A 14,691-nucleotide genomic window follows, 5' to 3' on the forward strand; every position below is an offset into this window, starting at 1 on the left:
GATCCGGTTCTACTGGAGCAGCAGGTGCGGCAGGAGGAGCTGTGAGATCCGTCACCGGCTGCAGATCCCCTGGAAAATGGAGGGTGACCGGAGTGATGGTGAGAGATCCAGATCCAGCAACAGCAGCAGCAGGGGAGACAGGAATATATCCCTTTATTTCTATGTACACAGAGCGCCCCCTCCCACACAACGCACACACCCCCGAGTCACATCTGGCAGCCTCTGGGTCCTACACACTGCCGGATTCTCTGCTCTACATCACACACTGCATTATACTGATCACAGGAGGGACCTGGGCAGCAGAGCTAACACTCTACCCGCTCCATCAGACAGGTCAGGCTGCTCACTGCAGGATTCCGGTGCTCTGTGCCTTTAATTCTGTATCGACCATTGCACAATAATTACTAATAGGATATCTGTGTAATGCAAGAATCTGGGGTGCTGGGACTTAAAGGGCAACACACTGGAAGAGAACAGCAATGATCCATTCAATTCTTTACCATTTTCAAGACCTCTGATTGCTGTGATTGAATGGGAGCATCTTGGTTTACGTGTGAAACGTTTCGATCTAGTCCTGCTCACACAGCTGCAGGGATAGAGCTTCACCTGTGATCAGGACAGGTTTCAGTGTATTGAGATCAGCAAGAATAATTCCATTCACTGACCGCAAGCAGACATTTTGGAATGGTGAGAATCAAGTTTTGCAGAACACGTGCACTGATCATATGCAAAAAATGCTGCGTGTCTTTAGTAGATTGGCACAATTTCCGACTATTTCAGCCAAGTCCTCGTCACTGAACTAGAGTCCTGGACACAATGAATAAATAACAGATCTGCACCTGGGAAAGCTGGGTGACAAACAATATGGCCGCCATTACAGCTTCACAGGGGTCACCCAATCCTGACTGGAAGGTCAATGATATGTCCCTCGCCCCATATTAGTTCAAAACTAGACAGATCTGCCTGACAGGACTCTTGGAAAGCTGAGTGATAACCACAATGGGGCCATATTCATAGTTTATATATTATTAGATATCTTATAGGGACTTTGAGGAGGGGGCCAGACGTTTTCAGACATTGTACAGTCACTGAGGGGCCATCATGGGGGTTGTAGTTAATCGGATACCAGGAGAAAACAGTAGCGGGGACCCCACAATATTTAAAGGGACACTACATTGTTTTTGTGGACAGTATTGACGGTGACCCCCTCCCCCCAGCAGTCATCGGTGTCACCTCCTGCTAGTGATGTCATACAGATGTGACGTCCGCGACATGTGGGTCAACTGGTCAGACCGCCCCGCCGCAGCCAATAACACCAAGACCCAGGATAACCCCCATCATCTCCTGCCCGGGAACCTCTGCAGGCTGTGGAAATTGAAGTTGAGCTCGTTGGACAGTCACATTTTTTTTCCATTAGGCCCCCCCATCCTGTGGAGTAGTGGGCAAGCGTCCAGTCATGGGTGACCAAGTGTCTGCTCTTTGGTTCCGCTGCTGCCTGATGGCCAAGTGGGTAAGAGTTCAGATCCTTGGGGACCCCATGTCCAGTCTAAGGTGAAGAACTGGAAAACTGATCGTCCAGTGGGAAAGTGTTCAATGACTGGTGACTCAGTGGGTAAGAGCTCTGGTCTGTGGTGACTGGATGGGTACAAATCCATTTCCCTGCAATCACGTGGGCAACATGTCCAATCCTTGGTGCCCAGATGGGCAAGAGCTCCGACCTCCAGTGACCAAATGTCCAGTCGCTACTGACTAAATGGTCTAATGTTTGGATGCTGGTGACCCAGTGGGCAAGTGTCTAATGCCTGGTGACCAAGTGGACAAGTGTCTAATGCCTGGTGACCAAGTGTCTAATGCCTGGTGACCAAGTGGGCAAGTGTCTAATGCCTGGTGACCAAGTGGACAAGTGTCTAATACCTGGTGACCAAGTGGACAAGTGTCTAATACCTGGTGACCAAGTGTCTAATGCCTGGTGACCAAGTGGACAAGTGTCTAATGCCTGGTGACCAAGTGTCTAATGCCTGGTGACCAAGTAGGCAAGTGTCTAATGCCTGGTGACCAAGTAGGCAAGTGTCTAATGCCTGGTGACCAAGTAGGCAAGTGTCTAATGCCTGGTGACCAAGTAGGCAAGTGTCTAATGCCTGGTGACCAAGTAGGCAAGTGTCTAATGCCTGGTGACCAAGTAGGCAAGTGTCTAATGCCTGGTGACCAAGTAGGCAAGTGTCTAATGCCTGGTGACCAAGTGTCTAATGCCTGGTGAGCAGATGGCCCTGTGACCCAGGTTTTTTTTGTCTCCTGTGTACAATCATCCAGTCCCTGATCTCCAGTCGACTTGGTGGGCAAATACCCAGTCTCTGGTGCCTTCCTCCTGGGATTAGTGTCCGGCGCGTGGTGCCCAGTGGAGACGATCAAGCTGGGCACAAAAAGAAAGCACTCGATGGGTTAATATATATTGTTCAGTGTGGCACTGCCCACCAATCACATCACGGGCCGATCATATCTCGGTCTCTATCAGAGATCAATACAGGGAGGACGGAAGGTCCGGCTTATAGGCGCCCCCCGCCCCCAGCAGCGGTCACCGTGTCGGGCGTCACGGTAATAGGATTAGTAGCGTCAGGTGAAATGACAATATCAGCACCCGGGGCGCACCCGCCTAGACATTACCTGTCCTATGTCCTGGAGTCTCCTCTCTGGTCAACACTTTATTCAGCCGCTTCTTAGTTATATCTGTGTCTGGGAAAGCTGGGTGACAACCAATATGGCCGCCATTCCAGTTCCCATCCGATTTTTCTGAATGCAGCAAATAGCGTATGAGGGGTCCCCCATACACAGGGGCCGGCGGGCAGCGGCTGCGCCAGCATTATCCCTTCCCTCCCGCTACTGTGTCAGTCTTCACTGGAGTTCTGCCATTCTATTCATTACCAGATGTGGAAATAGTGAGAGAACGCAGACATGTAACCGGTGAGATTACGCTGCATCGGTGGCTGTGACCTCTGGGGTGGAGGTCATGGAATATTCCTTTAAGGACTTTTCCATCCGGTTCTGATCCCAGATTACGTGTCATGACAATCTGCTGTGTGAACGGTGTTAATCCGAGCGTTTCAGGGGCCAGGCGGTGGCGTCCACGTCAGTGCCGTGCTGGTCACCTGTCCTCATGGCGGCCGTGCAAACTTATCGCATCAGCGGAGCGCCAAACTGCTGGGATTAGTCATTAACCCCGTGTGTGCTGCCGCCGAGCCGGAACAATCCGCAGGACTATGGTAGAAATACTCCACAGAACAGGTGACGAGGCGGCTTTATAGGGAACGTTTATTTAAAGCTGATGTCCAGATGTGACAATAAATATTCTAGATAAACCACCACCGGCGGGGGCTGCCTACCCGCGGTATATTGCCTGCCACGCCGGGGGCTGCCTACCCGCTGTATACTGCCTGCCACGCCGGGTGCTGCCTACCCGCGGTATATTGCCTGCCACGCCGGTGGCTGCCTACCCGCTGTATACTGCCTGCCACGCCGGGTGCTGCCTACCCGCGGTATATTGCCTGCCACGCCGGGGGCTGCCTACCCACTGTATACTGCCTGCCACGCCGGGTGCTGCCTACCCGCTGTATATTGCCTGCCGCGCCGGGGGCTGCCTACCCGCTGTATACTGCCTGCCACGCCGGGGGCTGCCTACCCGCCGTATACTGCCTGCCACGCCGGGTGCTGCCTACCCGCTGTATACTGCCTGCCACGCCGGGTGCTGCCTACCCGCTGTATATTGGCTGCTGCGCCGGGGGCTGCCTACCCGCTGTATACTGACTGCCACGCCGGGTGCTGCCTACCCGCTGTATATTGCCTGCCACGCCGGGGGCTGCCTACCCGCTGTATATTGCCTGTCAAGCCGGGTGCTGCCTACCCGCTGTTTATTGCCTGCCACGCCGGGGGCTGCCTACCCGCGGTATATTGCCTGCCAAGACGGGTGCTGCCTACCCACTGTATATTGCCTGCCGCGCCGGGGGCTGCCTACCCGCTGTATACTGCCTGCCACGCCGGGGGCTGCCTACCCGCTGTATATTGCCTGCCACGCCGGGGGCTGCCTACCCGCTGTATACTGCCTGCCACGCCGGGTGCTGCCTACCCGCTGTATATTGCCTGCCGCGCCGGGGGCTGCCTACCCGCTGTATACTGCCTGCCACGCCGGGTGCTGCCTACCCGCTGTATATTGCCTGCCACGCCGGGGGCTGCCTACCCGCTGTATATTGCCTGTCAAGCCGGGTGCTGCCTACCCGCTGTTTATTGCCTGCCACGCCGGGGGCTGCCTACCCGCGGTATATTGCCTGCCAAGCCGGGTGCTGCCTACCCGCTGTATATTGCCTGCCACGCCGGGGGCTGCCTACCCGCTGTATACTGCCTGCCACGCCGGGGGCTGCCTACCCGCTGTATACTGCCTGCCACGCCGGGTGCTGCCTACCCGCTGTATATTGCCTGCCACGCCGGGGGCTGCCTACCCGCTGTATACTGCCTGCCACGCCGGGTGCTGCCTACCCGCTGTATATTGCCTGCCGCGCCGGGGGCTGCCTACCCGCTGTATATTGCCTGCCACGCCGGGGGCTGCCTACCCGCTGTATACTGCCTGCCACGCCGGGTGCTGCCTACCCGCTGTATATTGCCTGCCGCGCCGGGGGCTGCCTACCCGCTGTATACTGCCTGCCACGCCGGGTGCTGCCTACCCGCTGTATACTGCCTGCCACGCCGGGTGCTGCCTACCCGCTGTATATTGCCTGCCACGCCGGGGGCTGCCTACCCGCTGTATATTGCCTGTCAAGCCGGGTGCTGCCTACCCGCTGTTTATTGCCTGCCACGCCGGGGGCTGCCTACCCGCGGTATATTGTCTGCCAAGCCGGGTGCTGCCTACCCGCTGTATATTGCCTGCCACGCCGGGGGCTGCCTACCCGCTGTATACTGCCTGCCACGCCAGGTGCTGCCTACCCGCTGTATATTGCCTGCCGCGCCGGGGGCTGCCTACCCGCTGTATACTGCCTGCCACGCCGGGGGCTGCCTACCCGCTGTATACTGCCTGCCACGCCGGGTGCTGCCTACCCGCCGTATATTGCCTGCCACGCCGGGGGCTGCCTACCCGCTGTATACTGCCTGCCACGCCGGGTGCTGCCTACCCGCTGTATATTGCCTGCCGCGCCGGGGGCTGCCTACCCGCTGTATATTGCCTGCCACGCCGGGGGCTGCCTACCCGCGGTATATTGCCTGCCACGCAGGGGGCTGCCTACCCGCGGTATATTGCCTGCCAAGCCGGGTGCTGCCTACCCGCTGTATATTGCCTGCCACGCCGGGGGCTGCCTACCCGCTGTATACTGCCTGCCACGCCGGGTGCTGCCTACCCGCTGTATATTGCCTGCCACGCCGGGTGCTGCCTACCCGCTGTATATTGCCTGCCACGCCAGGTGCCCCTGGCACTGCTCAAATAGGAAACAACTGTGACTCCACATCAACTGCATTGTCTATTGGAGACTGAGGAAGTCTAAAATCAGAGGCTCAAGATGCTGCTCTGACCCGCCCTCATGCTTTACACTGCAGCTCTGCCTGTTCAGATTGTCTGCTGTGTATAAACACAAGTTCCGCAGAAGTCAGTACATGGAGAGATGATTTACATTACAACAAGGACAGAAGACAAAGGAGATTATTAGGAAACTGCAGCCCACAGACTGATGGGAGGAGCCACAATAAGGGGGAGGGGCCTGGAGAGCAGCATTAGGCTATCGTTTTTTAATGCGGTAACTGCGCCGCAAAACTCGGTAAAAACACCCCGAAAATGCCTCCCATTGATTTCAACGGGAGGCGGAGGCGTCATTTTCCCGCAAGCGGTAAAACCGTCTCGCGGGAGAAAGAAGGGACATGGCCTATCTTCAGGTGTTGACATCAATGGGAGGCAGAGAAAACTTATTTTGTGGCGTTTTATGCCCGCGGCGCTCAATGGCCGGGGACGAAAAACACCGCGAAAATCAGTTTGCAGGGAGAGGAAAATCTGCCTCAAACTTCCAAATGGAATTGTGAGGCAGAAATTCCACCTACAAAAAAACTCTGTGTGAACATAGCCTTAAAGCGTTTACATGTTTAGTGATCTGTTGTGTCAAAAAGATACGTCACAAGGTAATAGGTGTGAGTGTTGTAAGCTGGGATCACATCACGTTGTTACATAGGACTGCAGGTTACATCTACTACATTATCTGTACTCAGAGAGTTATCGCTGTGTGTTATCTGTGGTGTTACATAGGACTGCAGGTAACACTACTACATTATCTGTAGTCAGAGAGTTATCACTGTGTTATCTGTGGTGTTACATAGGACTGCAGGTAACATCTACTACATTATCTGTACTCAGAGAGTTATCACTATGTTATCTGTGGTGTTACATAGGACTGCAGGTAACACTACTACATTATCTGTACTCAGAGAGTTATCACTGTGTTATCTGTGGTGTTACATAGGACTGCAGGTAAGATCTACTACATTATCTGTACTCAGAGAGTTATCACTGTGTTATCTGTGGTGTTACATAGGACTGCAGGTAACATCTACTACATTATCTGTACTCAGAGAGTTATCACTGTGTTATCTGTGGTGTTACATAGGACTGCAGGTAACACTACTACATTATCTGTACTCAGAGAGTTATCACTGTGTGTTATCTGTGGTGTTACATAGGACTGCAGGTAACATCTACTACATTATCTGTAATCAGAGAGTTATCCCTGTGTTATCTGTGGTGTTACATAGGACTGCAGGTAACACTACTACAATATCTGTACTCAGAGAGTTATCACTGTGTTATCTGTGGTGTTACATAGGACTGCAGGTAACACTACTACAATATCTGTACTCAGAGCGTTATCACTGTGTTATCTGTGGTGTTACATAGGACTGCAGGTAACACTACTACATTATCTGTACTCAGAGAGTTATCACTGTGTTATCTGTGGTGTTACACAGGACTGCAGGTAACACTACTACATTATCTATACTCAGAGAGCTATCACTGTGTGTTATCTGTGGTGTTACATAGGACTGCAGGTAACAGTACTACGTTATCTGTACTCAGAGAGTTATCACTGTGTTATCTGTGGTGTTACATAGGACTGCAGGTAACACTACTACATTATCTATTCTCAGAGAGTTATCACTGTGTGTTATCTGTGGTGTTACATAGGACTGCAGGTAACATCTACTACATTATCAGTAATCAGAGAGTTATCACTGTGTTATCTGTGGTGTTACATAGGACTGCAGGTAACATCTACTACATTATCTGTACTCAGAGAGTTATCACGGTGTTATCTGTGGTGTTACATAGGACTGCAGGTAACACTACTACATTATCTGTACTCAGAGAGTTATCACTGTGTGTTATCTGTGGTGTTACATAGGACTGCAGGTAACATCTACTACATTATCTGTACTCAGAGAGTTATCACTGTGTTATCTGTGGTGTTACATAGGACTGCAGGTAACATCCACTACATTATCTGTACTCAGAGAATTATCACTGTGTGTTATCTGTGGTGTTACATAGGACTGCAGGTAACACTACTACATTATCTGTAATCAGAGAGTTATCACTGTGTTATCTGTGGTGTTACATAGGACTGCAGGTAACACTACTACATTATCTGTAATCAGAGAGTTATCACTGTGTTATCTGTGGTGTTACATAGGACTGCAGGCAACACCTACTACATTATCTGTACTCAGAGAGTTATCACTGTGTGTTATCTGTGGTGTTACATAGGACTGCAGGTAACATCTACTACATTATCTGTACTCAGAGAGTTATCACGGTGTTATCTGTGGTGTTACATAGGACTGCAGGTAACATCTACTACATTATCTGTACTCAGAGAGTTATCACTGTGTTATCTGTGGTGTTACATAGGACTGCAGGTAACATCCACTACATTATCTGTACTCAGAGAATTATCACTGTGTGTTATCTGTGGTGTTACATAGGACTGCAGGTAACACTACTACATTATCTGTAATCAGAGAGTTATCACTGTGTTATCTGTGGTGTTACATAGGACTGCAGGTAACACTACTACATTATCTGTAATCAGAGAGTTATCACTGTGTTATCTGTGGTGTTACATAGGACTGCAGGTAACACTACTACATTATCTGTACTCAGAGAGTTATCACTGTGTGTTATCTGTGGTGTTACATAGGACTGCAGGTAACATCTACTACATTATGTGTACTCAGAGAGTTATCTCTGTGTTATCTGTGGTGTTACATAGGACTGCAGGTAACATCTACTACATTATCTGTACTCAGAGAGTTATCACTGTGTTATCTGTGGTGTTACATAGGACTGCAGGTAACATCTGCCACATTATCTGTACTCAGAGAGTTATCACTGTGTTATCTGTGGTGTTACATAGGACTGCAGGTAACATCTACTACATTATCTGTACTAAGAGCGTTATCACTGTGTTATCTGTGGTGTTACATAGGACTGCAGGTAACACTACTACATGGTTGCTATAAGTGCAGTCTTATGGTACTGGGCACCTTCTAGAAACATTTCCGGCATCTTCCATTATTGGCGCCGTGTCTATGTCGTCTTCCAGGTCACTTGGTCTAAGTGTCTGTGCAGAACTAAACGGATTTGTGCACAAACACTTATCCAAGGAGGGAAACTCATCGTCCAGCAGCCGTACTGATGGGATATATATATATATAAGTTATAACCCTTATTACAGTGTAGGGCACTCAGCCCTCCGGGTGCGACAGTTACTTTCTACAGTAGACAATGAATTGCCGGTTTGCAGGGGAGGGGGGGGGGGGGCAGGTCTCGCCTATGATATAGATATAGGTATTTGACGTGATGTAACTTGGGATGAGTAGAAGATCGGTGCCGCCGCGCGGTATTTACACAGTTACTGGACATGCTGTACAGATAAAGCCATTTCTTCTAAAAGTGAAGTGTCCCTTTAAGATGTTGGGGGAGTTCCCCTGTATAAAGCTGCTCCTGGAGATTATCTGCGTATTACGTGTGTAGTGCGGATAGTGTCACCTGGGTCTTATAGGTTTGTCGGGTTTAGTTATTACAAGGCGTCTCTTGTTCCATTGATGGTTTATTTGCTGAGGGAGGGGGCCCTGCTACACAGCTGCTTTATCCGGATACCAGGGACCTGCCTCATCCCACCTGTACCTGCTGGAGCCCGGGTAACACCTGAACCTTCCAGAGCCCGGGCAGACCACCTGTACCTGCTGGAGCCCGGTTAACACCTGAACCTTCCAGAGCCCGGGCAGACCACCTGTACCTGCTGGAGCCCGGGCAGACCACCTGTACCTGCTGGAGCCCGGGCAGACCACCTGTACCTGCTGGAGCCCGGGCAGACCACCTGTACCTGCTGGAGCCCGGGCAGACCACCTGTACCTGCTGGAGCCCGGGCAGACCGCCTGTACCTGCTGGAGCCCGGGTAACACCTGAACCTTCCAGAGCCCGGGCAGACCACCTGTACCTGCTGGAGCCCGGGTAACACCTGAACCTTCCAGAGCCCGGGCAGACCACCTGTACCTGCTGGAGCCCGGGCAGACCACCTGTACCTGCTGGAGCCCGGGTAACACTTGAACCTTCCAGAGCCCGGGCAGACCACCTGTACCTGCTGGAGCCCGGGTAACACCTGAACCTTCCAGAGCCCGGGCAGACCACCTGTACCTGCTGGAGCCCGGGTAACACCTGAACCTTCCAGAGCCCGGGCAGACCACCTGTACCTGCTGGAGCCCGGGTAACACCTGAACCTTCCAGAGCCCGGGCAGACCACCTGTACCTGCTGGAGCCCGGGTAACACCTGAACCTTCCAGAGCCCGGGCAGACCACCTGTACCTGCTGGAGCCCGGGCAGACCACCTGTACCTGCTGGAGCCCGGGTAACACCTGAACCTTCCAGAGCCCGGGCAGACAGCCAAAACCCTTCATAGGCCAGGCAGATGACTAGAACCTATGGTAGCCCAGGCAGAAAACAGGAACCTACTGTAGACCAGGCGGACCACTTGCATCTCCCAGAGTCCAAGTAGACTAAGTAATCCCCACAAAGCCAGGGCAGACAACATGAGCCCAGATAGACCACCAGAACCTCCCAGAGCCCGGGAAGAGCACCTGAACCTTCCGGAGCCTGGGAAGACCACCTGAACCTCTCGGAGCCCGGGCAGACCACCTGAACTTCTCGGAGCCTGGGAAGACCACCTGAACCTTCCGGAGCCCAGGCAGACCACCTGAACCTCCCAAACCCGGGCAGACCACCTGAACCTCTAAAAGACCGGGCAGACCCCCTAAAGCCTGAGCAAACCAACTGTACTTCCTAAAGCCCGGGCAGACCACCAGAACCCGGGCAACAACCTGAACTTCACAGAGCCCAGGCAGACCACCTGAACCTCCCAAAGCATGGGCAATCCAACTGAACCACCTAAAGCCTGGACAGACCGCCAGAACTCCCGGAGACCGGGTAAATCACCTGAACCTCCCAGAACCTGGGAAGACCACCTGAACTTCTCGGAGCATGGGCATACCACCAGAACTTCCCAGAGCCTGAGCAGACTACATGACTCTTTCATAGCCTGGGCAAAGCACAAAAACTACCTGGAGAACGTGCAGACAACGTAAAGCTCCTGGAGCCTGGGGAGACCACATGGACCTCTCATAGCCCAGGCAGACCACCAGAACCTCCTGAACCCGGGCAGACCACCTGAACCTCCCAAAGCATGGGCAATCCAACTGAACCACCTAAAGCCTGGACAGACCGGCAGAACTCCCGGAGCCTGGGCAAATCAAGTCAACCTCCCAAAGCTCGAGCAGACCACAGAACCTCGCGGAGCCTGGGCAGACCATCAAGACCTACCAGAGCCCGGGCAGACCAAGTGAACATCCCAAAGCCAGGGAAGACCATATTAACCTACCGGAGCCCGGACAGACCACCAGAAACTTCCGCAGCCCGAGCAGAACTCCTGACTCTCCCGCAGCCCGGACAGAACACCTGACGCTCCCGCAGCCCGGACAGAACACCTGACGCTCCCGCAGCCCGGACAGAACACCTGACGCTCCCGCAGCCCGGACAGAACACCTGACGCTCCCGCAGCCCGGACAGAACAACTGACCCTCCCGCAGCCCGAGCAAAACACCTGACGCTCCCGCAGCCCGGGCAGACCACCTGACGCTCCCGCAGCCCGGACAGAACACCTGACCCTCCCGCAGCCCGAGCAGAACACCTGACCCTCCCGCAGCCCGAGCAGAACACCTGACCCTCCCGCAGCCCGGACAGAACACCTGACCCTCCCGCAGCCCGGGCAGGACACCTGACCCTCCCGCAGCCCGGGCAGAACACCTGACCCTCCCGCAGCCCGGGCAGAACACCTGACCCTCCCGCAGCCAGGACAGAACACCTGACCCTCCCGCAGCCCGGGCAAACCACCAGACACTCCCGCAGCCCAGGCAGAACACCTGACCCTCCCGCAGCCCGGGCAGAACACCTGACGCTCCCGCAGCCCGGGCAGAACACCTGACGCTCCCGCAGCCCGGGCAGAACACCTGACGCTCCCGCAGCCCGGGCAGAACACCTGACGCTCGCGGAGCCCGGACAGAACACCTGACCCTCCCGCAGCCCGGACAGAACACCTGACCCTCCCGCAGCCCGGACAGAACACCTGACCCTCCCGCAGCCCGGACAGAACACCTGACCCTCCCGCAGCCCGGACAGAACACCTGACCCTCCCGCAGCCCGGGCAAACCACCAGACACTCCCGCAGCCCGGGCAGAACACCTGACGCTCCCGCAGCCCGAGCAGAACACCAGACGCTCCCGCAGCCCGAGCAGACCACCTGACGCTCCCGCAGCCCGGGCAGAACACCTGACGCTCCCGCAGCCCGGGCAGAACACCTGACGCTCCCGCAGCCCGGGCAGAACACCTGACGCTCCCGCAGCCCGGACAGAACACCTGACCCTCCCGCAGCCCGAGCAGAACACCTGACCCTCCCGCAGCCCGGACAGAACAACTGACCCTCCCGCAGCCCGGACAGAACACCTGACCCTCCCGCAGCCCGGACAGAACACCTGACCCTCCCGCAGCCCGAGAACACCTGACCCTCCCGCAGCCCGAGCAGAACACCTGACGCTCCCGCAGCCCGGACAGAACACCTGACCCTCCCGCAGCCCGGGCAGAACACCTGACCCTCCCGCAGCCCGGGCAGAACACCTGACCCTCCCGCAGCCCGGACAGAACACCTGACCCTCCCGCAGCCCGGGCAAACCACCAGACACTCCCGCAGCCCGGGCAAAACACCTGACCCTCCCGCAGCCCGGACAGAACACCTGACGCTCCCGCAGCCCGAGCAGAACGGACGCTCCCGCAGCCCGGACAGAACACCTGACCCTCCCGCAGCCCGAGCAGAACACCTGACGCTCCCGCAGCCCGGACAGAACACCTGACGCTCCCGCAGCCCGGACAGAACACCTGACCCTCCCGCAGACCGGACAGAACACCTGACCCTCCCGCAGACCGGACAGAACACCTGACCCTCCCGCAGACCGGACAGAACACGACCCTCCCGCAGACCGGACAGAACACCTGACCCTCCCGCAGACCGGACAGAACACCTGACGCTCCCGCAGCCCGGACAGAACACCTGACCCTCCCGCAGCCCGGACAGAACACCTGACCCTCCCGCAGCCCGAGCAGAACACCTGACGCTCCCGCAGCCCGAGCAGACCACCTGACGCTCCCGGACAGAACACCTGACCCTCCCGCAGCCCGAGCAGAACACCTGACGCTCCCGCAGCCCGGGCAGAACACCTGACGCTCCCGCAGCCCGGGCAGAACACCTGACGCTCCCGCAGCCCGGACAGAACACCTGACCCTCCCGCAGCCCGAGCAGAACACCTGACCCTCCCGCAGCCCGGACAGAACACCTGACCCTCCCGCAGCCCGGACAGAACACCTGACCCTCCCGCAGCCCGGGCAGAACACCTGACCCTCCCGCAGCCCGAGCAGAACACCTGACGCTCCCGCAGCCCGGACAGAACACCTGACCCTCCCGCAGCCCGGGCAGAACACCTGACCCTCCCGCAGCCCGGACAGAACACCTGACCCTCCCGCAGCCCGGGCAAACCACCAGACACTCCCGCAGCCCGGGCAGAACACCTGACCCTCCCGCAGCCCGGACAGAACACCTGACCCTCCCGCAGCCCGGGCAGAACACCTGACGCTCCCGCAGCCCGAGCAGAACGGACGCTCCCGCAGCCCGGACAGAACACCTGACCCTCCCGCAGCCCGGGCAGAACGGACGCTCCCGCAGCCCGGACAGAACACCTGACCTCTGGGAGGGTCCCGCACTGCCCCGGGCATTATATATCAAACTCTGCTGTAACGACTCCATCCCCCTACATAATGTTGTAGCTGAAGCCTCCTCCGTAGACACCCAGCATGTCTATGGCGGATTGATAGTCCCTTCAGAATGTGGGTGCTGTTTATTGCAGCCTGTGTTCTGCGTTCAGAGGAGCAGTTCTGCTCACAGGCCTCCCATCAATGGCGCCCGTATTCTGCTGACGGTGCCTGCAGGGAGCACGGGGCTTGTAAACGGAGAGACCCCAATATTATAATAGACAATCTCATAATAATCTTCAAGTATGAGGGAACTTTATGGAGTCCTGAGCGGCAGCCGAAACTTTCTCAGGACCATAAGGAGAGGGGGAGGGGCAGGACCGGTCATGGCGGACTCGGAGTAAACCCTCAAAAACCATGTTAAAGGCAGGACATTGGGGGACACTTATTAGTGCAATTACATCAGACGACATATTTCTGAAGGTCGAGATTTTCATAAGCAGCAAGTAGAACGGATTTCTGGAAGTTTTCCACCCCGTTTCCGAGCAGAATTACAGTCTGCGCCATATTCTTTAATAGGCCAGTGTCTTATTTGGGCTCATGACGCCCCCTAGATCTCCCCCACTGTTCCCTACTATTAGTACTGTCCCTTTAATTAGCAGTTTCGAGGATTCGCTGAAACCGTCGCCGTTTTGTGCAGCAGAGACGCAGCGCCAATAACCCGTCAGCGCTATAAATAGACGGCAGGATCCGGGCACTTGTGGTGGGATCCCGTTCACACCCTTCTATTCAGCTCTGCGGCGGCTTATTCTTCTCGGTAAATCTACATGATAATGGCGCACAGCCGGAGAAGAGCGGCGAATAAGAGGAGAGCGATGACGCACGGCTCCAGCTGCGCCGCACAGACAATCACCTGCGTCATCGCAGCACGAGACGTGCAAACCGGGTGCGGAGTTACGACCTGAGCGTGTCCGACAAAAACACCAGAACTATTTCACACTCCTGTGGAGACATTATTACATCACAGCTCCACCTCAAACGGCCTTTTATAGGTTAAACATAATGTATTACACTCCAGTCACATCCAAAGCTGCATTCAAAATTCTGCTCGTTGCCGCTTGGAAATACATCCGTACTTTAGTTACATCATGTTTTATACTCCAGTCACATAAAGAGCAGCAGACACAACCATGCTGGATGCCATCATTGCTGACACACACACCTCTGGTAGAGATCCTGTAATGCTGTACATGAGACTGAGACGTTAAACCTCCGGACACAAGGGACCGGGACATTAGACCAGTGCACCAGCAGGGACCGGGACA

This window comes from Rhinoderma darwinii, unplaced genomic scaffold, assembly GCF_050947455.1.
Source record: "Rhinoderma darwinii isolate aRhiDar2 unplaced genomic scaffold, aRhiDar2.hap1 Scaffold_590, whole genome shotgun sequence".
NCBI classification, from domain to species: Eukaryota; Metazoa; Chordata; class Amphibia; order Anura; family Rhinodermatidae; genus Rhinoderma; species Rhinoderma darwinii.